Source organism: Ambystoma mexicanum, chromosome 8 (genome assembly GCF_040938575.1).
Source record: "Ambystoma mexicanum isolate Mex_15411 chromosome 8, UKY_AmexF1_1, whole genome shotgun sequence".
NCBI lineage: Eukaryota > Metazoa > Chordata > Amphibia > Caudata > Ambystomatidae > Ambystoma > Ambystoma mexicanum.
This window is the reverse complement of record NC_090929.1, coordinates 1,125,984,887-1,126,009,033: the sequence shown is the minus strand read 5'-3', so window position 1 is coordinate 1,126,009,033 and position 24,147 is coordinate 1,125,984,887. Positions and strand designations below refer to the sequence as shown.

Genomic DNA, 24,147 nt, shown 5'->3' with positions numbered 1-24,147 from the left:
CTTTCACCTGAAGCCGACTCTGTGTGCAATTTCTTGTGTGGCATTAATGAGTAGGGCCCGGGACCCCTTACCAGTAAGGTTGTATGATGTGCACCCATCTGGTCATACAATCGATATATAATTAGGAAATGGAGGAATTATCAGCAAAAGGTTATTGGCCTCATCACAGCAGAGCAAGGAAGCGAAACCACCGTTTAGCAAAAGCCGTTAAGCTTTGTCATGCAAATTGGTGGGCGGACCCGCGTCTTTTGCCGTTTACCCTAGCGTCGGGGCTGTTACTTTCTTTCCCGCACTCTATTTACAAGGTCAGCTATCCCTCAGAACCTCCCAGTTTCACCTCACTCACATTACAGCTTCTTATTGCCTGTGTGAACTTCGTCTACTGCTCCATCTGCCCTTTTCTTTCACTCCCTCGCTCTCCCAGCCCGATAGTTCAAACTCCAGCAACACACAAGTAATAATAAAAAAACAGGAAGGTGTCGTGGGCCGGAAGACTGATCCATACCTCCGGCTCACCATGGGTAAACTTTCCCCCTAAGGGAGTGTGCCCGTGCATGCTCAGCTGTGTGCACCCCGCGGCACCGTCCACGCAGCTCCTCCCACCCTACCTCGCAATCCTGACAGACCTTTTCCTGACTGCAGACAGCTGAGCTCGGCGGACTGGGGCTACTGCACAAGTTCAGAGGTAGGTCAACTACGCCCCCTCTCTTGGAGTGCTGCGGGGAGTGTTCAGCTTCCACGAGCGTGCAGGTCTGGGGCTAAACTTTGTCGCTGGCACCTGCTAATGCGGGGCGTGCGCAATTACTTTTTGCAGGTTTAAATCAACTGTAAACTGTCAATTGTTAGTGATTTCATTCATAAGATAAATTGACAAGTCTCAACCCCAGACATGTTTCACAACTTCCTACAAGTCTCTCGATCATGTGTTTATAACTGTCATCATCATGTGGCTCCATCCGTGGGAGGGGCAGAGCCAGCTAGCCCCTCCCCTTAATCCAAGGGTTTTGACCCAACCGCCGACCATGGACACATTTGAAATCTTAAAGGAAAATGTCGACTGGCAACCATAACGAGTTAGACCTGTATTGTCGCGTCGTACTCTGTCTCTCACCCTCCTATTCTCTGTTAGCATGGTTCTCTTTCTTTTCTGCAAGTCATGAAAGACCTCTGAAAATGGAATCTGCTGTGTACATGCCATTCCATTTGAGATGCATGAATCCAGTCGCGTTTTTTTTTTACTTTCCATTCTGGGACTTGTAGTCGCGGATTCTTCCATTACAAACCCTGTGCTACAAATTCCAGAATTCAAAATTCAACCCCGGCCTGGATTAGCTGGATTATTTGCTAATGAAAGATGATTGCATTGAGAGGTATCCGAATTGGATGAATCATCCGTTCCAGCGCTGGTTTGTGAAATGGGCTGCCTGCCCGCTCTTGTGTCAGGTGGTCAGTAGTGGTAGCTGTCCGTAGGGTCGCACTGGCTGGACATAACATTGTCTCTGGCAACATTGAAAAAGTGGCCCACAGCTGCAAACGGCATCTCGTTACTTTTGTGACCGGGTGTTTGAATAATGATGAAAATTGTGCATTTTAAAGATATTTATTCAGCAACACTGGTCAAAACCACTAGCCACATGGTGAAGTAACTCATCAAACTGGCCACTTTGGCCAAAAAGTGACACACTTTGACCCAAAAAACGGGTCCACACCAGCATTTTGCGTTGTCGGTTCGGGCATTGGTCTCTTGCCTTATAGGCCAGTCCGGGCCTGGCTGTGCCTTTCAGTTCCTGGGAATGTGGCGCATTTTGTGCTGCTGTGCCGTTTTTATCCCTGTATCAGGAAAAGGCGAATTGTCGCAATATTTAAAAAAACGAGCATTGACAATGCCAACATTTTTGCTTTTGTGAAGGCATTTCCCAGGCACTGCCGCAGTGGTATTAAAGGATAGTTCCGGGACTTTTTTTTTTATTGTCCCTACGGTTCGGCCATGTGTTTTTAAGCATAGATCGGTAGATCGTAGAAAACTTTCCTATGGACCTTACCCGACTTTTCGTCCATTAACGCACTCGAAATCAGCCGCCATTTTGTGATAATCCTATCATTTCCCCCCATCGACCTGGCTCACCTGCGTTTGCGGCACTAAATCATATCCCCCGCCCCTGAAACAGACTTTATCAAAACATTCATATTCCCCGCCTCTATCCGTGACGTGACTGTGCTGCGTAGGCAAACGCGCCCAGGCGTCTTCTACGCGACTCCACACAGAACCCGGAAACCAACACAGATCAGCTCACAACACAGCGCGCCACAATTCGGAATATGAAACTGTACTTTTAAATCAAACCGCAAGATTGTAAATTTGGTAAAGTACATTTATTTGACATCAAATGTTTAGAGAATATTCAGCGATTTGCATTTTTATTTGCTCTCGATCCAAAATAGTTCGTCTTGAGGCAAGCGATGTTCGTGTGCAGTACACAGGGTGTTGGTTTACAATAAAATAAGCTCTTCAGTCGCACTGATAATCGCATGGCTGTTCCAACAACGAGGCACTAGGCCACCACAACGGTATGTATGTTGCATCTAGCCATTAGTACCGCGAAAGGGCATACTTGTACTTGGCGATCGTCCCATAAAATGGTCAGGGTGGTACTGTTGTTCACGCGGAGAAGCAACTGGCGGTTGTAAAAGCCATCCGCCGGTGTCTGGTACTCGTGACACAGACAATAATGAAGGATGTACCTGTTTTAAAAACATAAAAAATGAAATTAGTCTCACCATCAGATCTTTATTAAAATTATTCATTTTATATATTAGGTTGGGAAATTATTTCATAGCTAGGACAGTGCAACTGGGTATTATACGTCATTTCCAGTAACCCACCCCCTCTCCTCCGCCTTTTTCAGAGCCGCCTGAGCGCCAGTGGACCACTTTGTCACTGATATGATATAATATGGCATTTGCAACGCGCCTATACACAAGTGTTTCAAGGCGTGGCGAGGCAGGGAGGGGGGGGAACAAGGAGAAGACAGACAACGATCCTACTAGGCCAGGTGTCATTCAGATCGCGCAAGTGCAGGGGTAGGGGGAAGGTAAAAGTGCAAGGGGAAGGGGAGGGGGGAAGTGGAGTACAAGGTAAGTAGCATAAAATAATAAATACATAGGGCCAGCTGGTGGCGAGTGCAAGGTAAGTGCAGAACAAGTGCTGGGAAGGGGGGGCTGTAGGATACTGAGACAGTCCCCCAGTGCAGGGGTTGACAGGGAGGCAGTGCAGGTGGAGAGTGGAAGGGCCCAGGACCGTGGTCGCAGACAGTGGACCAGTTGTAGCAGGGGAGAGGGAGAGAGAAAGCAGAAGCAAAGAGGAAGGTTTTGAGGTGCTTCCGTAAAAGGAGATGGTTCTCCTCAAGATAGTGCGCGGTACAAAACAATATGCCACATAGAACGAACAAGTACAACTTAACCCGTCTTTAAAGCTACTGTATAGTAATTAAATTGCGGTATAAACTCATCTAAAGAGTTACTTACATTATATTTGCATTTTCCATTGTGTCTGTGCGTAGGGCAGCCCCGAAATACCACTCCTTCTATGCCGACGTTATTTCTTCTAATGAACTAACATTAAATGGCTATCGTTTCTGAAATTTTATTCATTATCGTTTCTTACGTTATTGCACCACACCCCCAAAAAGAAGTCTTTCGGGATGGTCCCGGCCTGTCAAGGTCGAATAGCAATAGAACCTTATACTGAGTTGTGGGCCATTCCGGCACCCGAGCAAAAAATCAAAGCAGCTGACCTTCACTTTGAACAAGCACACATTCCTAGTTAGCTACATTCAGTGTAAGGCCATCTCACAGGACTTGAAATTTACACTCCATCTTTGCATTTTGTCTGCGTGCTTTGCAGCCCCAGAGAACCATAAATATGGAGACATTCTATATTTTTTGAAAAATGATTTATATTACTGTTTGGTTTAATTTAATGCGCAAATGAACAAGGTTGGATAGACACATTGCATGTACACTGAGCAATCACTTTTAATTACACAATACATAGCTACACATATTCAATGGGCCTGCGACATGAGGAGACTCGAGAGCAAAGTCACAGATGACACCCGGGTGGTTCGCACTACTGCACGGTGAAGGGAGGGGCAAGGGTGGAGAGACACATTGCATGTACACTGAGCAATCACTTTTATTTACACATTACATAGATACACATATTCAATGGGCCTGCAACATGAGGAGACTCGAGAGAACAGACAATCAAATTACAATCATTTAAACCGTGATGTGTATTTCTCAATGAGCTCTGCTTTAGGTGGACATGGAACAGAGGCAATGTTGGGTGGCAATGCAGTTGTCCCCTGCACAGGTTCGTTCACAACTCCATGTATGTGCCTATCTAGGACATCAACAATAAGTCTCTCAATAAACTCATATTGCATATCCTCAAACACTGGTTTGATCACCCATTGTTTACTTCTTTTAGTGAAGGCCTTATTGTAGCGAAGCGTCCCTAAAGTTCCGGTCGTCCGACTTTGTTGACGGCCAACATTGTGGTTATGTGCCAAGACCGCTAGAAGAGTCCGATTTATCATGCCCTCCATACCAAAATGCAATCGTTTTGGCCTGTACTTTAGGCACATATTGTGGAACACCTCCAAATCTCCTGTGTGGCAGAATTCCGTGAGTCCCCTCAAATCTCTTGTTATAGTTTTATCAAATACAATCTTTTCAATGGCTTTGTGAGTGGGTGATGAAGGAATCAACCACTTCTTCTTCCGTGCCTCCTCTGTGGACAAATGGCCATGTTCACAATTGTGGAAATGTTGGTTTGTGGTCCAGCGGTGAACGTTGCTACAGTGTAGCACTACTGACCGCCATTTTTCCAGTAGAATTTCCAACGACCCTTCACATGTTTTTGAGCTCCACCAAAGATGGTTGCTGATTGACTTGGACCACTGTGAAATACCTTGCATATCTTTTTTTTACCTGCAGCCGACATTTTTTTATTGATTGTTTTTGCAAGATGCCATACGTCAAATTGGTGATTTATATTTTTGTACTCTTCTCTCATTGTCTTGGCAATTGAAACGTGTCTGTCCGTGGCTATCAGGTCGATCACCATTCCCCGCGATTGTAGTTCTTGCAATGATGCTACAAAGCCAACTTTCTCCATGGCCACTGAGGATGTACTTTGTGACACCTGCACGACCACCGAACTCACAATTTTCTTACTTTCCATGTCCTGAAAGTGGTAGGTGCAGTACTTGGCTGAAAATCCCGGGCTGTCGCACTGTCCATCACCGGCTAGCCTGAACCGTTTGCCCGCGAATGTACTTTCAATAGACATTTTTTCCATTCTCCAAGCTTCGCTAATGGCTGGAAATAGATAATCGGTTTGGTATTTGTAGAACTGAGTTTTCGCAATGAAATGGATTCCCACAAACTGAAAGAAATACTCTAACTTTTTAAAACTTGAACCACTAAAAAGTGCGGCCGCTGCACAAAATAGATTGCCTGCTGGCAGTTGCCCCAGCATGGGTTGTGCAGACCATGAGAACGGATGATATTGTGTACAGGTGGCATGTATTTTAAGGTTAGTGCCTCGAATTGCACGAGTCACATTAATCAATGGCTCCCCACATACTTCCCCACCAACCGAATGCCCACATTTCATCTTAATAATAATATCAATCAAACAACTATCGAATACAATGAATTTGGCCTCTTTCCTTATACTGTCACTCTGCATCCCAGCTGGTTCGGCCTGTAACGTTGAGGACATGTCACTCACATTAAAGGTACAATCTCTGATATCGTCTTCCGCTATGTTCAGTGATATTGATGGTGTTTCATTGTCGTCCATTTCATTCTCTTCCATTGCAACATCTGTTCCTTCTCCGGTGATGGGAGAATAAAACAATTTCTTCAACTTTCTCGCGGTCTTAGTTTTTGCGGGTGTGGATTCTGTGAATTGATCTCCGACTGCATCCGAACTACTAGGAGGACATTCACTATCAATGGCTGGTGGTGGTATAGCTCTGTTGTCAATCACTTCATATTCTTCCCATTGGCACCATGCATCTCCAGTCTCAAGTCCCTGGCAAAAGGTTTGACAAGCAACATCTCTCGTTCGCTTCACTGTCTGTGTAGATCTAGTTCGTACACCCACTCGCAACTAGAGGACAGATTGGAAAAGGGATGTTCAGTTTAAACACAATTTACAGTATTGAACTATTAACAGTGAAAAACAACATAATATAGTGACCAGGACACTAACCTTCTTTTGCTTTCTTTTCTTTGAAACTTTCTTGCCTCGAACTTCAACATCTGGACGCTGTTGCTCCGACTCGTGTGTGCATGTCTCCACTTCCTCTTGCGCTGCAACGACTATATTTTCATAAGCACATCCATCACGCACTGACGCTCCATCGACTCCCTGAAACATCGAACTTTCATTAGTATGTATAATAATATTGAAAACACAAAATGTACTTGGGGACCAATACCCACGTACATCTCAATAGCAAAACACGAATGAACGCATTGTGTAGAACATTCAAATGACAATTATTCACGCATTGTTGATCTAGTTAGATGGAACTGTCAAGATCCATACCTCGGGCTCCGCATAGACTTCCATTGATGATATTATTAAAGATGACGCTTCAGCAACTCCCTGAAACACAGTAATTGCATTAGTATGGTTTTCTATTTTGTTAAAAAGAACATAAACTTTGTGCAGGCGTCAACGGCTCACCTAAATAGACCTGCACAAATGATCAGTTGTCTAAAATAAATAATGGATATCTAAATATGATTCGATTTGCTCGATCGTTGGAAGTGTCACCACCCAGAGATCTGCATCAACTACTAGGGGTGATGTTCTTGTAGAAGAAGCTCCGTCATCTCCCTGAAACATAGTACTTGCGTTAATAAAGAAGGAAGTATAGCGGATGTAATCACGTCATATGATCTCGCTTGATCGAACTGTCAGTATCCATACCTCGAAATGCATAAGAACATCAAGGGACGCTGTAACTGCGGTGCACACTTCTGCAAGCTGTTGCGCCGACCCGTAACTGCATGCTCCCCCTTCTTCTTGGACTAATGCTCCATCGACTCCCTGAAACATAGGACTTTCATTAGTAATGAACACAATATTGAAAAAAGAAGACACATAGGAGGGCGACGACAGAAGGACATATCAATGGCTAAAAACGAAAGAAACATTGTGTGTAACAATCACGCTACACGAATGCAAGATCTGATGATCTCCATCGATGGAACTGTCCGGAAACGTACCACGAGCATCTGAGTGACATCAACGGTTGTCGTCAATGCGTTGGACTCCTCAGCATCTCCCTGAAAGACAGTACTTGCATTATTTTGGATAACAATAATTATAACTGAAAACAAAGACTAGAGGACGAGTACTAGGGTGTACCATTAGGTAAAATAATTACACGATAAATTAAAACTATTGATTTACATGCCTAAAACAAGTTAGTGGCAGAATAGCTAAGTAAGATTACCCGATAGGCGCTTGAAGTGGCTGATGACTGCAATAACGACACGGATGGAGAATCTTCCGCCTTCATATTGAGTGGATACATAAATGGGGAAATTATTGTTAGCTAATGCTACACACTACCGCAAGGCCGAGAGCTAAATCCGTAAACTTGACTCACCAGTGGAGGGATGTGGACGAATAGAGTGGGAATAGCGGTTGAGAGCAATTTTCGCGTCGCTCGCGGTGTTTTCTTCTTTATTAGCAATGATGTGGAGTACATGTCTGAGCTAAAGTGCCTGCTGCAGATGCGGTATCGATCACCCCTCTTGTCCGCAAAGTCTTCTAGGACTCTACTTTCAAGCTCAGACGGTGGATATCCGCAATATCGGACCCATTCTCTTATCTGATCTATTGTCTTAGGGAAAACATGCATTATAGTACCTTCAGATTTATTATGGGTCTTCGAAGGGCAACCGCCAATGGAACAGGCAGGCATTGTGGAAAGTTCTGAAAAGTAAAGATCAACAATTCTCTATGAATACCAATGTGTTAAAAAATTAAATGACACACAAAAGGTTCAATGCAAGGTTCGTTTTGGTTCTTGGAACTATACACGTTATTCACATGCGGATAAGTATTTGAATAACTTTAAAAAAATAGAAAAATAATTTGACTAAACTCGGAACATGTGACTAGTTCCTTGCATGTACTGTCTTGAACGAAAAGAAAACATGGATGCAATTTGATGACTACTAGCAAATAGATATAAATTAAAAAATTGGACGCAAAATGATTATGGTACATGGCCTTACATTGACAAACAAACAGTTAGATGCAGGGATCAGAGTAGTTTCTTGTCGTAGAACAGGGAGCAGTTCACAGGTTGCAAACTGACGAGTTTGCTCGAAGTGGTCACGGAAGTTCACAGAGACGAAGAGCAGATAACCAGCACTTTCACGGGTTGACTAGCAAAGCGCAAAGAAGTTCTCATTAGAAATATGAAGTGGGTTATAAAGAATTCGAAACAGGGGTGTGTTTGTGAATGAATGACGTGTGTATGTCGTGGCATTATGTGGTTTGTAGGGGGGCGTCCAGCGTGAGGGGGGATGCTTGGCAGGACACACGGGGCCTGGAGGTAGACATGGGAACAACAACCCATGCTCTATAGACCACTTTGAAGTGTACATGGTCTTTGGCACCTCTTGGCCTTTATCGCTCCCTGACAGCTCCACTTGCCAGCGCAAGTACCCCGGTGCGAACTGCCTTTGATAGGGCGGGGGGTGGATTGGGGCGGTGGTCGTGCAGACAAGACACAGGAAGACTCGTGAATGGAGACACACTTATGTGGATTGCAGGGGGGCGTCCAGCGTGAGGGGGGATGCTTGGCAGGAGACACGGGGTCTGGAGGTAGACATGAGAACAACAACCCATGCTCTATAGACCACTTTGAAGTGTACATGGTCTTTGGCACCTCTTGGCCTTTATCGCTCCCTGACAGCTCCACTTGCCAGCGCAAGTACCCCGGTGCAAACTGCCTTTGATAGGGCGGGGGGTGGATTGGGGCGGTGGTCGTGCAGACAAGACTCGTTTGCCGCAGGGCCTCACCAAGGAGAGGCCATCTAACTGCATGTAAGAGGCAGGCTGCAGGATCTAGTACATGGAAGGCAGGGGGGTGAGTTTATAAATACCTCACCCTCCCAGGAGAATATATGGGTGCAGTTCACCCTGGAGACCCTGGATGCCTAGGCAGTTAGTCAGCAGCAGGCTGGCCTGTGATGGCAAGGCGGCACGGGCCAGAGGGGGTTATCTCTGTACCCGGTGCCCAAAAGGATGATTTATTATGATCAACCATATTGATTATTTACCTATAACCATGTTTTGTATCAATAAAATCCAACGGCCTTTTATTGCCAACGCTTGAACAAAGTGGTGTGGTAAGTATTTTTGGGGGAGGAGGCAAGGCCGGGATGGAGACACACTAGATTCATTTAAAAAATCAAAACAACCATTGTTAAAATATATGTTGGGTTTTATTTTAGATCTTAATTTCAATTGAACATAAATAATAAACATTACACATTGTAAAGTTCCGGTTGCAGCACATCCAGGGAAAATCCGCGGTATTGTCCACTGTCGCTGGGGAAATGTTGTCTAATGGCAAGTACCGCACAGGCAGGTATTACTCTCCGAACGCGGTGTCCGAGCCTCCCGTGAAGCCACCAAGTGAAGCAACGATAGGCCACCAGCCTGTACCACCTGTGAAAAAGAAAGATGCAAACTGTATTAAAATGACAAAACTTTCTTATCAATGTCGATTCAGGTAAAAAATGTCATTCTGCTTTGAAAAAAATTCTATCTATAAAATGCACAATATGGAACCAATTTACATGCGTTCGAATGATATGTAGATGTAATTTTATATGTGGGAGACGACCATGAAATAGTAGTGGCATCACTGACATCACAACCAGAGTATACTTACTCGTTACTCGGATTACGCGGACGAACAGTGCCGCGAAGTTCGTGCATAAGCACCATCATCATCCTCAACACGGTCCGTGAGAGGCAGGCTTCCCTGAACTCTGGCAGCTCGGTGATGCATTGCGGACTTGGTTCGCCTTCCGAAATGTAGGCCAAGCACCCGGAATTTTCACGGCAGCAGCAGTTCTCCTCCTCAGTTGGCATTAGCACGCACCGATTGCACGTGCACCAGGTGGACACGCCGTCCATGCAACATGGTCCAGGCTCTTCATCCGTTGACTGGTCCTCCCAACTGCCGTCCGAATCCCCATCGTTTTCGCGTGCTTGCCTTTCCAGTAGTTCCTCCTCGGTGTACTCGGGCTCGTACATATACGGCATTATTGTAGCCATTGTGTGGTAAAGAATGTAAAATAATTTACAGAGATGGTACAGGTGTTCACAAGGCCTAGAAGCGGTGAAGGTAGCTGACCAGAGCACAGAAACGAGTCACAGAATACTCAAAGTAACACAGAGAGAGTAATGGAATCGAAAATCTGCTGCTGTGTGTTGTGAAACGGTGTGTTTATACTTATTGAGGAAAGAGGCGTCCTGCCATTTCCATGGCGACACTTCATTAGCTGAGGCGCAGCGATTGTTGACACGAAACGTGCTTTGGCGTTGGGAAATGGGCGGTACGCGTCTGCTGATGTCAGGCTCAGGGGCTGTATTGTGAGATAATCTAAGACCCTGTGTACAGCAAAGGAACATCGCGTGCCTCAAAACGAACTTTTTGGAACGTGAGCAAATAAAATGCAAATCGCTGAATATTCTCTAAACATTTGATGTCAAATAAATGTACTTTACCAAATTTACAATCTTGCGGTTTGATTTAAAAGTACAGTTTCATATTCCGAATTGTGGCGCGCTGTGTTGTGAGCTGATCTGTGTTGGTTTCCGGGTTCTGTGTGGAGTCGCGTAGAAGACGCCTGGGCGCGTTTGCCTACGCAGCACAGTCACGTCACGGATAGAGGCGGGGAATATGAATGTTTTGATAAAGTCTGTTTCAGGGGGGGGGTTATGATTTAGTGCCGCAAACGCAGGTGAGCCAGGTCGATGGGGGGAAATGATAGGATTATCACAAAATGGCGGCTGATTTCGAGTGCGTTAATGGACGAAAAGTCGGGTAAGGTCCATAGGAAAGTTTTCTACGATCTACCGATTTATGCTTAAAAACACATGGCCGAACCGTAGGGACAATAAAAAAAAAGTCCCGGAACTATCCTTTAATACCACTGCGGCAGTGCCTGGGAAATGCCTTCACAAAAGCAAAAATGTTGGCATTGTCAATGCTCGTTTTTTTAAATATTGCGACAATTCGCCTTTTCCTGATACAGGGATAAAAACGGCACAGCAGCACAAAATGCGCCACATTCCCAGGAACTGAAAGGCACAGCCAGGCCCGGACTGGCCTATAAGGCAAGAGACCAATGCCCGAACCGACAACGCAAAATGCTGGTGTGGACCCGTTTTTTGGGTCAAAGTGTGTCACTTTTTGGCCAAAGTGGCCAGTTTGATGAGTTACTTCACCATGTGGCTAGTGGTTTTGACCAGTGTTGCTGAATAAATATCTTTAAAATGCACAATTTTCATCATTATTCAAACACCCGGTCACAAAAGTAACGAGATGCCGTTTGCAGCTGTGGGCCACTTTTTCAATGTTGCCAGAGACAATGTTATGTCCAGCCAGTGCGACCCTACGGACAGCTACCACTACTGACCACCTGACACAAGAGCGGGCAGGCAGCCCATTTCACAAACCAGCGCTGGAACGGATGATTCATCCAATTCGGATACCTCTCAATGCAATCATCTTTCATTAGCAAATAATCCAGCTAATCCAGGCCGGGGTTGAATTTTGAATTCTGGAATTTGTAGCACAGGGTTTGTAATGGAAGAATCCGCGACTACAAGTCCCAGAATGGAAAGTAAAAAAAAACGCGACTGGATTCATGCATCTCAAATGGAATGGCATGTACACAGCAGATTCCATTTTCAGAGGTCTTTCATGACTTGCAGAAAAGAAAGAGAACCATGCTAACAGAGAATAGGAGGGTGAGAGACAGAGTACGACGCGACAATACAGGTCTAACTCGTTAAAAAAAAGTCCCGGAACTATCCTTTAACTGGCAATGGATGGTAGCAGCTGCAACATGGTGCGACTACCGGGGCATCTAATAGCAGTGCCTGATATTTATACACAAGCCAAAACATGTTATTAACAGGACTTCAGTGATGGACACATGCAGTTCTGATGAATCAAGTGGCTGAAGGCAGACCTGGTTAAGCGTGTTTTCAGCCCCAATTAGGTCATTAACTCTCAGAAGACTGCTTCGAAAAAGTTCTGTAAGGCACTCCAAGCACAATGTTTGACATTACTGTTTGATAGAGGTACTTCAAAAGGATCCCAGGGGGATGTGTTTTGGGACTGCCCACAGGGATTAGAATGGCCATGGGTAGTCAAAGCGTGGGCACACAATACCTATAAGCTTTGTGTCCCTCCTCATATGCCATTTCTACATAGCTGTACAGCAGTGGTGCACAATATACGGCCCGTGGGCCGAATGCACCCTGAAGGACATTCTTTATGGTTCCCAAAGTCACCTGAGTTCTTGTCTTTTCACCCTGATACCCATTTCAAACATGATTTCATTCCAATAATACGAATACATTAAATTGGTAATGCAGTGTATCACACAGGTTACAGATAAAAATAGAGCAATAAATAAAAATGACACTTGAAACCCTATGTTTGACTTTTTTTACTCAAATGTGTGCACTGACGGCACTCACAATCTAACTTCAAGAGACCGGAGGTACTTCATTTACCGACCACTTATAAACAGCCCTCCAACGAACTGGTACTTAAACAATACAATATGTTTATAAGGTCACTTGCTTCCCCACTGCCGTTTTTTGGTTATTATTCTCTTTTTACATATGATTCACCATCATTATATTGTCATATACATCACCAATTTGTATCAAAAATAGTTATTTATTATTTTTTAGAATACATTGTTATTAAAACACTTTTTTTCAATTTACTTATTTATAATTGCAGGGGTTCTCCATGCAATTTTTTTTTTACAAACATACATCAATCTAAATGATTTTGAAATTCACAATGCACATCTAATAACATGTAGTAATACACTTTTTAACTATTTTATCGACCTACAAATTTCATAGGGATCTGTTATTTGTTCCCCTCTCTCATAGAGCAGTGCAACACAGTCCATAAAGCATTTCACTCTGTATTAACACCACCCATGCTTACTTTCATACCGCATTCAAACCATACCCGACATGTTTCATTCCTAATACACTATTCATACAGCTCACTAGAAAATACTTCAGGGGTAAAAACTTTTTTATACCACATTTCATTTCGATGTACAATTTTGTTTGTCTTCCTATCAAATTTTCTTTCTAGGGATCCACTGTCAATGAGGTTCCATTTATCAATCCATGAGGTCTCACCATCAAACGGACAGCTATGGGAAGCAAGAATGGGATATTCAAATATTAGTGTTCGAATCTCCTCCCGGTTTACATTTCTAATACCACCCACTGTCATTATTGCCAGCACTAAGGAGTAAATATTTTTTTAAAAATTAACTCCTTCTACACAGTTAGTAGGACAACACGTCTCTCCAATTTGGTATACGCAGGTCACTCTTTAAATATTATAAGAAACCTTGATGGTCTTCATAATGTTACAACCAATTGTTGTCTGTCATGTCTACCCGGTAATTAGATATTAATTACCTAGGGTTGAAATATCTTTGTTACCTTAATTTTATTCACTTTGACTTCTCAATCTTCTAAGTCTTAGATTTTCGGAGAAATGGCTCTGTTTGCTTAACCTAGATGGTCGGCTAACGGATGCTATCTTAGAACACCCTCCGTTTTTATGACCTGAAAAGCAACAAGACACTTGTTTATCTTTGGAGAATATCTATTATTCCCCCGTTAGAATTTATGTAGGTTATCCCCATCTCGCAAAATAACGTGTTAGATATTTTCATACTAACCTGATCTTATTGTAGAACTGGGTCCTAAACACAGGGTCTACTAGCAGCTTCTGCGATGTTATTCGCTGGTAGGTTGGAACACCGTTCTCCAATCCTCCCTTTTTGCCCCAGGCACCACATCAACTGTTCTCTACAGTGGTAAGAAACACACAAAGTACTCTGTTTTACTATTTGTAGTATTATATATTGTGTCTCATCAGCCATCACCTGTACCCGTTAGTTGTACTTACCTTTACTATCTCTTTTTGTTGTCCGTTCCTTCCAGGCTCCGAAATTTCGGTTTTCTAACTCGTCTCCCTCGAACGCGTTGACTTGCTCGGCTAGCGTCTTTCTCAACTTCTGGCCAATCATGGTTACCTGTATTGCCTTCTGTAGTCCGTCCTTTTATCTTGTATCCCAGGCCATGAGACCAATTCATCACATGATCGCCGGACGCTGCGTATGCTAATCTCCCTCTATTAGGCTCCTTGATTGGCAGCTAATTGCCTTCGGCCCCCTATTCTTCTAGTTTGAGCAGTCTGTAAATCAATCGCGGGGCTATACTCCCGACTCCACACTCAAGGGCCAACTTCCCGGTGTCCACATAATCCTTCGGTCCCTACGTGGGTTTCCGCCGATGGGCAGCATCCCGCTACCCATGCGCAAGGCCACCAGCTGTTCCCCATTGACAGTCCTGCCCATTGTATGAAACTTATGCAAATGATTGATTAAACAGGAGTACAGTTTTAAATCTCCCTGGGTAGTGGAATGGCTCGCTCTATTAGATACAAGTGGCCTCATGTCATAGACAATGCTTTGAGACTGCCTTTGAATTTAACTCTACATTCTCGGATTTGTAGGCCGCAATTCTTTTTTTACATTTTTTTTTTTTATTTGGTTTAGTTGCAGCGCAACTTTCCAAATATTTATACACATACAAAAGAAAAGATCATTTACCATATATAACTTTAGCTATACATAAAACTAAAACAAATTCTCGCTCCAACTAGTCATAACACAAGGGTACAGATTAACTTCATCCATTTAGTTACATAGATTGACCCAATACTAATAACACATATTTACAATAAAATACCATTCCGACACAAACATTTACATACCCATCTAACTTAAAAACGAAAGAATGGAAAAATAAGACCACGTGAGAAGCTACCATCACAAGGCATACATAACCTTTGACTTGAACCACATCTAGATGGATAAGTACGCCACCTATCTGTAATATTAGTGTTGACTCCCAGAATCTTTTTGGGTTTCTACTCCACGTGGTATTACCATTTTTAAAAATTGCACTATCGCTATCTGTACCCTCTTCCTTGGATTTGAGAACAGCAATTGCCATATTTGATCGTTTGCAACCTCAGTGTGGATAGCAAACACATTATCAAAGTATTTGCACAAACCTTCGTTAAAGCACAACATTTCACCCAATGGTGTTGTAGGGTTTCCCTTTGATCCGCTGCTAAGCAGTATCTGCAATAATTTCGTGCCATAGGAATCAATTTCCACCTACACAGGACGTCGCGGGTACCCCATAGGTTGAATCTAAACCTTGGGTTATCAGCCCGAATCATTGGCGATGGACATTTCACTAAGTACGGCACCATCGTTCCATGACACTTTACTCCAAAAGATCAGATATTAAAATCTTTATATTGGGTGCATTCCTAGCCCAATCCGCTTGAAAGATGTTCTCTTTCGCGCGCTCCGGGTTCGAAATCAACAGTTCCAGTGTCACATCAGCCTCAGCCAGGTAATCTAACACACAGTTCTGCCATGTCTTAGGGAATACATTTCTAGATTTTAGCAAAACATGACCAATCACCTTTAGGATGGTTCCGCTTTTTACGCCCAGCAGACATTTGCGGAAGAAGGCAAATTGTCTCCACACAGCCTGTGAATAGAGGGATAGCAGCCCAAATTCATAGCGTATAAACGCAATCGGGACAGTATTGGGTAGGGCTAGAATCTGCTTCGAATACCTTGATTCCAGCACCTCCCAGCACTGATGTTTATCGAGCAACCTACCCTCAACACCATGTAACATGATCAGCACCACTTTCATTTTATAGAAGGACACAACATGCTTCAGGGAGAATTTCCCAAATTTTTTAATGAAAATGCGAGACTAAGAAATGCCTGGTGCCGCCTCTTCACACCTGAATTGCCTATTGGAGATCTCAACCCCCAAGTATTTGTAATTGGACACCCTTGCCAATTTAATATCTTGAATTGTCCATGATAAAGAAGGGAGGAGGCTCCTAGGCCCCAAGTTGGGACTACAACTTATTATTTGGGATTTGGTGACATTAATCATCAGTTTATTTGCTTGGACATAATCCACCAGCCTTGCCAGCAAAAGTTGTAGACCTTGTGGAGTTTGGGATAAAAGCACAAGGTCGTCCGCATATAGCAGATACGGGATTTTCTGATCACCAAGCCTCTGGGCATCCCCCTTCCAGTTCACAAATTTGTGTCCCAAATCTGTAATAAAGAAATTGAATAGAAATGCTGCCAATGTACAGCCCTGTTTTTAGATAAAGCTGGATCTCAATTTCAGGTGATAGCTTCCCATCTAAGCTGATGCGCACTCTCATTGATGTTTTTGAGTGGAACAAGATTATTAATGACAGAAACGAAGCGGGGCACTCATACGATTCCAATTTTAAGAACAGGTCTCTATCAACTGAGTCGAAAGCGGCTCTAATGTCAATGAACCCCATATACAGGGGTTGCTTTCGTTCAGCCTGCTGGGCTTTAATGAGATTCAGTGTTAATATGTTTGGAATAGTTCCAGGGCACTTTACAAAACCTGTTTGGAGAGGATCTGTTAGTTTTTTTACTCATTACCTATGTCTGTAATTTTCTCAAGATTAACCGACAGTACAATTTCCCGGATCCATCGAGCAGAGGGATGGGTCTATAACTGCCCAGATCTTGTCTATCCCCCTTTTTATATATAGGGATAGTAATCGCCTGAGTCCATGACCTGGGCAGCATCTGAGTTGTATTTATTAACAAAAAGATTTTATACAGTATAGATACACATAATTCAGGATGTTTTTTGAGCTCAAAGCTAGAGAGGCCATCAGGACCCCTTGCCTTTGAGTTACTTGCCGTGTTGATCAGGAATAGGATGTCAGCTAAGTCAAAGTCCAAATGGAAAGCCAGCAAAGGGCTGGCATATTCAGATATCTCCCTTGGGGCCGGACGGGCATAGAGATGAGAAAAGTGGGCAACCCAAGTCTTTGTTTGCACTACGGTCGCTTGCAGAACAAGTTGTGGAGCAACAACAGAATAATTTATGGCAGAGCACATTTTCGCAATATTCTTGCCCGCTAATATTTTTAACATGTTGACTCCATCCTCATGGAACAGAGCAACACTGTGGCCTCACGCCCAATTTCTATAGGAAGTTCTCAGCCTAATGGTTACATTTTTTCTGACATTAGCAGGTTCTTTTTGGACAGATCTGAGTTCCGCGCGAAATCTAGCTTTCCTTTCTTTCAACTCCTTGTCATAGACATGGATATGTGATGTTATTTGCTTCCTTTTGCAGGGTTATTGTTGAAACACCTGAATTAAGTCAGATCGTACATTACTAATGTTCCCAGCCAATAGAGCATAATCAGGCAGACCTAGTCTCAACAGTTGCTCCAAATTGATTACATCATTCTCCGACCATAAGTCTATTCCCTCCAGCATTCACTGCACACGGTCCTTTCAAGTTCATTGGGTCATTTCTGTCCCCCGTCGGGCCAACCCCCGTTTTGCTTTCAATATATTGTGGTCACTTGCATCAGATTTATACACACAAAAGTTTGTAACTGCCGGCCACAAGGCCTTGTTCACATAGATGTAATCAATGGTCTAACTACTTTCGCCCTTTTGCCATGTCGCAGCTGGGGGGTTATCTGTTCCAAACGTCCCATTAAAAGCCATCAGTCCTCTGGCTTTCACTAAGGAGGCCCACCTTCTAGATCTTACTTTATTTTTATTACCGAGTTCACTCAGGCAGTTTAAATTTAAATCACCGGCCACTACTAATGCTCTTACATTTTGTTCCAATACCACCAGATCTAGAATTGAATTTAGGTCCTGAAAAAAACTATCGTCCGACATGGCAATAGGGTTGCAATAAATATTCAAAATTGCATATCCTTGGTTACCGCCCATTACTTTCACCAACAACATATATTTGCATAGCCCACAATTTCGAGGTCAGCCCTCTACCCATTTTCATCGCTGTTCAAATCCCAGACATGGGGCGACCTACCATAGGTTTAATTGCGGGATTCAGGTGGAGTTCATGATTATCCCAAATAGGGACATCGCTAAGCCACATCTCTTGTAAAAGTACAAGATTCCAATTGCTCAGTTCACTATGGTCATTGTTTATGAGGTGGCTGAATCCCCTAGTATTCCAACTTACAAGGGTGATATGCTTCACCCCTCCCTCACATTACTTCTGTGTTCTCATACTGCTACTCGTACCAGAAGCTGAACTGAGCTGTGATATCAGTTCTTTCCTAGTTCCCCCTATACCACCCCTCTGCATACTCCTGTAATGACTAGGAGTGTTCGGCCTTGACATTCGGTCTGGCACAATTGCTAGAACAAAACCCAGGGCATATAGATCAACTTTGGCCTGCCAGATTAGATTTTGCACCACTCTAGATTTAAACCACAAATTTACTGAGTTTAGCTGACCTTTCACAGAGAATTAAACTAATGCCATATCAGATGACACAACATCATCTAATTGTGGGATCTCGGAAAAGATTGCCATCACTGCCTGCCTATTTAGGTCATATTGTCTACATAGTGGCCTCCTACAAGCCACAATTAGTGCATACGATGCAGGCATGCTCTTAGTAGGGGGCTTATAAGCTCTTCCTTCATTGTGAGGGATCGTATCAGCCGAGACAAGACACTCTGTTGTGAGTTATGTCCTTGCATTTTGTTCAGGGCACTCTCAATTAGGGACATAATCGCCCCTGACATATGTGAGAGGTCCCTGATATTTCCTTTTTGTATCAGATGATCTTGGGGTTGAAGGGAAAGACCCCACCCCAAGGGGGCTGCCGGCCCCAGAACTTTCTTGGGCTCCATGGTCCCTCCTCTTACTTGGGGTATTTTATCAGATGTAGTTCTACCCGGATCAACTCTTGCTGCCCCCATAGTTCTGTCTGACAGCGGAACAGAACACTAACAGGCGTCTGATGGCTATTTACGCTTCCAGTTGAACTCATTTGGGGCGGCGGAATTAGTAAGGCTGGAGTTACTTCTGCCATGTAAGCATCGACAGCTTTCTGAATTTCGGCCCACTGTACATCAAGGGATGGATCTTTTACCCCTGAATCACAATTCGGTTTAGGCGTAGCTTTTACCCTTTGGGTCACCTCTGAGTTTAAATCTTTGTCCACGTCGCCATCTTTTTTTGATAGCTCCTCCATCAGATTGTTTAATAGCAGATATTCCAATGCATGGACTGGGCGAAAGTTCAAAGGCTCGTTTCTTCTCTCCAAAGCCAATACCTGATATTTTTGCTTAATGGCCTGTGAAGCTGCTTTAGTGGTACGCTTTGGGACAGCGATCACCTTAAAGAACTCTTTTACCGAAGATTTCCCTATATTTTTCAGAGTTTGTTGGTTCTTCGGGAGTTTTTTAGAAGTTTTTTCCCTGCCCCTTATCTTTTTTATTTACTTGGCTAACAGGTGTCTCAGCCCTAACCGCCTTCTTACCATTTACTTGCTCGCGTAACACAACCTCACTGTCAGAGGGCAGTTTTTGCAGACTGTTTTTGCCCACAGCCGCCCGACCCAAGCCTCCCGTTAACCTTTCATAAATTATGTCAACAAAACATGGGATTACTGATTTAACCACATTGGTGTTTTTGTTAGCATTGGGGTAATTTCCACAGGTTTTACTTTTATCTACATCACTTTCCATTTGAGATGCCACTGAGCTCATAGGGGCCTTCAACTCACTTGTTGACACTCTCTTATCAAATACTTTAACAGTTTGACTTACATTCTTCACTTGCCACTCCATGATTTTTCCCATGCATTCGCTCTGCACAATTAATTTCTGTTCACATGCATTCAGGGATCTGGACATTGAGGCTAGCGCAAGATTCATAGAGTGTAACGCAATTCCCCATACATTATCAGGTTGCTGTATAATCACAGAGGTATTCATACTTTGATTATTGGTTGAAGATTTTATCGATATCGGGCCTCCTTCACGGAGAGCGAGTCACTTGTACTGCTCTCAGAGAACATTACTGGTGAGGCTGATACATTTTCAGGAAGGAGGTAATCAGAAAAAACAGTCATTATCATCCAAATCTATTACCAAGACATCCCCTCCATCCTCTGCCCGTTCCTGGGGCACAGCTAAGCCCTGCTGCAGCATCCCTGTTGCAGGGACTGAGTCCAGTAATGCCATGTCTGTTATTGAGCACTCCCCCATCACGCAACGGGCCACCCACCCCCTTGTTTTGCTCCCATGTTCGTGGTTTATCAGGGGCGGCGTCAGGTTTTGTTGACACAGGCAGTTTTTCCATCCATGGAGCTCCCGTCCCACGGCTGCTTCGGGGGGTAATCCCAGCCTGAGCACGTAACGCAGACAGCGAGCCATTACAAAATTTGTGAATGTCTGCATTTCCCACAGCATTAAGCTTTGATCCACTCCTTCTTGGAGTGGAGCATGTGAGGGTGGCCTCACTGGGTTTCCCTGCACGCCCAGTTTTCACGCTCGTTAGTGGGCTGCGCACGGGCATACCTGTTTTTAAAGATAGACGAATCATGTTCTCCCCCCACTTGCTTACACCAGCCTCTGTTGTTGCTGAGACACCCGGAGAGTCCCGCAGCCGTGACGCCGCAGTGAAGCGGGACTCTCCGGGACTCACTTGGGTGCGCGCATGCTCTGTTTTATAGAAACTCCCACAACGTGAGGTATACAGCCTAAACAGAGAGAAAAGGGGTGTAAGTGTACATGAAATATAATTAATGTCCCGCTATTATGTCCTTATAAGTGTCTTCACCTTGAGGGGAACATAGTTCTTAAGCCATGGTCCGTAATTAGAAACCAGTCCAAAAACCGTGCAGAAACGTCTGCGGCAAAGCGGGACTCACTCGGGTGCGCGCAATTCATAATGGGGTGGGGGAAACATACTACAAGTGCAAAATGTAAAGACTTTGCAAGGTGTCACATTGTCCCATCTCATTTGTTCTTCCGGACCCTTCCCTTTGAATTTCCCTTTGGCTGTGTGCATTTCTGTACCACCTCTGTGTGGAGAACCCTGCCTCAGCCTGGCCTAGCAGGCACAGTAGCAGAACTGTGTGACAAAATGTCATCAATCACAGTGGCCAATGACCCTCACTACCGTGGTTAGGGTCAAGGATCTATCAGAGACAAGCAGGAGACTATTATGCATAATTCCTTTTACTTCAATTAGCCATAAGCAAAGAAAAATACACTTTTAAATCCATAACAGTTTTTTTTAAAGGAAAAAAGATATGTCACAAACCAACATGGAGGTCGAGTAGGACAAGGGCTGCTGATCTCGCAGACCTAAAGCCGTTAAACGTTTGGTTGACCTTTCCTTTCTTGAATAAGGGAACTATGAAGTTTACTGCTTCTTTTTGATGTGCTGATACAGGATCAATGTTCACACCCATCGTGACCATGAAGTCGAATGGGTTTAGGAGTTCATGGTCACTTGGAAAGCATCCTCGGAAAATCCCTGGAAAGACCAGGAAGAGATTAAATCCCCCAAGTGATGAGAAAGATGTGCCCTTGAAGTGCCAGGTCGTGTGGTTGATTTCCCCATCCTCGCCCCTGCGGCTTCAAACAGATGTGGATGGGAGAGGAGATGTCTGGGGAACTCTACAGTTAGCACCAGAATGTCTTTAAAGCAAACATGTGGTTTTCAAAGTGGAGTCTGATGAACTAGGGATGCCTGCTGCCTCTATATTCGAACTGTATATCTTGCTATTATGGATAAGGGAGAGGTATGGCATAACACCCGATCTGAGACCAATCCTTCAGGAATGCATGTAGTGCTGCTGGGTCTGGGAACAAAATGAAGAATGCAGGTATTTGATGGTTGAGATGAAAGACCAATATATTTTCCTCAATGGGGCCACCAACAGATTGAAAGAGAGTGACAAGTTTGCAATCCATCATCTAGTCGCTCCTGTTCTGAAGGTAATTGGAATTCAATCTGCAACTTCATTAGATAACGTCGGAAGGTACTCTGCCAACGATCTGCTAGGCCCATGAACTCCTTCCTCCTTGTCCCCCCCCCCCCTTTTGAACCACTGATGTATTGTCCACTCAGTGAAGGACAAACCAATGTACTTGATCTTTCTCTGGACTGTTTAAAGCAAAGGAGCCTGCCAAAAGTTCCACACACTGTATATTATTTTACTTCTTTACTAGTGACCATGGTCCTCTTGTGGAACTTTCTCCACTATTCACCCTGTTCCCAGATTGCTGGCATTAGATATCAGCACTATATCAGCAGAGGGACGAACATTGCTCTCCTTTCTTGTGTTTGAGCCACCAAGGACGATACTCTTGGCCTCTGAAGCCAATTGGATTAACAGGGAATAGTTGTTTTTGATTAGGTGCCTGGCTTTAAGCCGCTGGAGAGCTCAGTAATTCAGAAGATCATGACAGATTGCCCAGATGGATTCTGACAGTATCTTTACCACTCTTGTCAGCTGCCTTAGGGATTGCTTCTTTAGAATTAAACAAATCCGGTGGCATATTCTTGTTATCATATTTCATTGTTCAAAGCAGGAGGAGAATGCACTGCTGTGCATCTATATGAAATCCCGGAAACTAGAAGCATTCAGTAGGATGTATAATGGTCTTTTTGGATCTTATGACAAAACCCATCTCTGGGGAAGAAGTAGTGTCAAGGAAATGAGATGATCTCAAATTTGGAATCTTGTGCAAGAAGGGACATCCAATTGAGATATAAAATTATTCTTGCTCAGTGGCTCTGAGGTGAGGCGTGACTGCCTCAGCAGTTTTGTGATTCACCAAAGAGCAGAGGAGAGGCCCGTTTGGGGAGAGCATAATTACCTTGTGAGACCCTTCCAAAGGAACAGGAGCAATTCCTAGTGAGAGGATGCATCAGCACTACCAGATGGGAATCCTTCTGGTCTCTTTTCACAGTCAATCCCCCTGCTAATTGTGTATCTCCCAATGTCCAAATGCCATATGTTAGAAAGGTGTTTACCCGAAAAAAGCATTTAGTACTTTCAGGGTGATGACAGGGAAATAACCCTCACATGCTTTAGGCACTAGGATTATTGTACTTAGAAAAGGAGAAACCCTGTGGGTCTTAAGAATCATTACTGCTTTCAGTATGAGTTCCCTGGTCTTTACCTCTTTTTAAGATTTGTTTTTATTCTCAAAAGAAAGTGAAAGCGGGGCTCCAATTGGGAAGAGGGAGGTGTGAGTGGTTAGCAATTCCAGGCAAACAACTTTTGGATGATTGCTCAATATATGTAATTGTATTAAATTATAAATGTTATCAAACTTCTCACTAGCTTTACTCTAACAAGGATTTCCCTGCCTATTAAAACTAAAGGGAAACGCCCTACCAGATGATGTCTGACCCTCACACTTAAACATGAAATGACCCAAAGAAAATATATGGCAATTCAAAATAACATCAACAATGATATTCCCAGTCTCTTTTGATAACCTCTGAATAGCCTGGGTGAGCTCCCCTTTCCCGGGATTCAGGCCAAATTCAGCTTTAATATTAAACAAAAAGAAATGAGGAAATCCATCTATGCAATACAATCTCAATCCAGTTTTTGAGGTCTTCAATAATATATAGTTTTTTGTCATTTGGAATATTTTTCAATGTTAACAATATTATCTTTGGTAAGATCGCTGGCCTACAAAAAATATCCCATATAAGCAGCATAGGGATAATGCATTCATCAGGACATAATCAGTTGTTTGATTGGACAGTGGTTACAAGTGATTGTTCCTTCTTTTTACCTGTAACCTTTTACGCCAATTGTTGTCCTATTCTAGGCTCCA

The 24,147-nt window shown here is 43.7% G+C and overlaps 1 protein-coding gene across 4 annotated transcripts in view; it reads left to right on the top strand.

Moving 5' to 3' along the window:
* The first annotated feature begins 285 nt into the window (after nucleotides 1-285).
* Nucleotides 286-24,147, top strand: part of WDFY4 (WDFY family member 4) — a 1,820,746-nt gene continuing 1,796,884 nt past the window's right edge. For all 4 annotated transcript variants that reach the window (XM_069611160.1, XM_069611162.1, XM_069611161.1 and 1 more), the window contains exon 1: nucleotides 286-685. The gene's annotated coding sequence lies outside the window, so the exon portion shown is untranslated. The remainder of the gene's footprint in view (nucleotides 686-24,147) is intronic.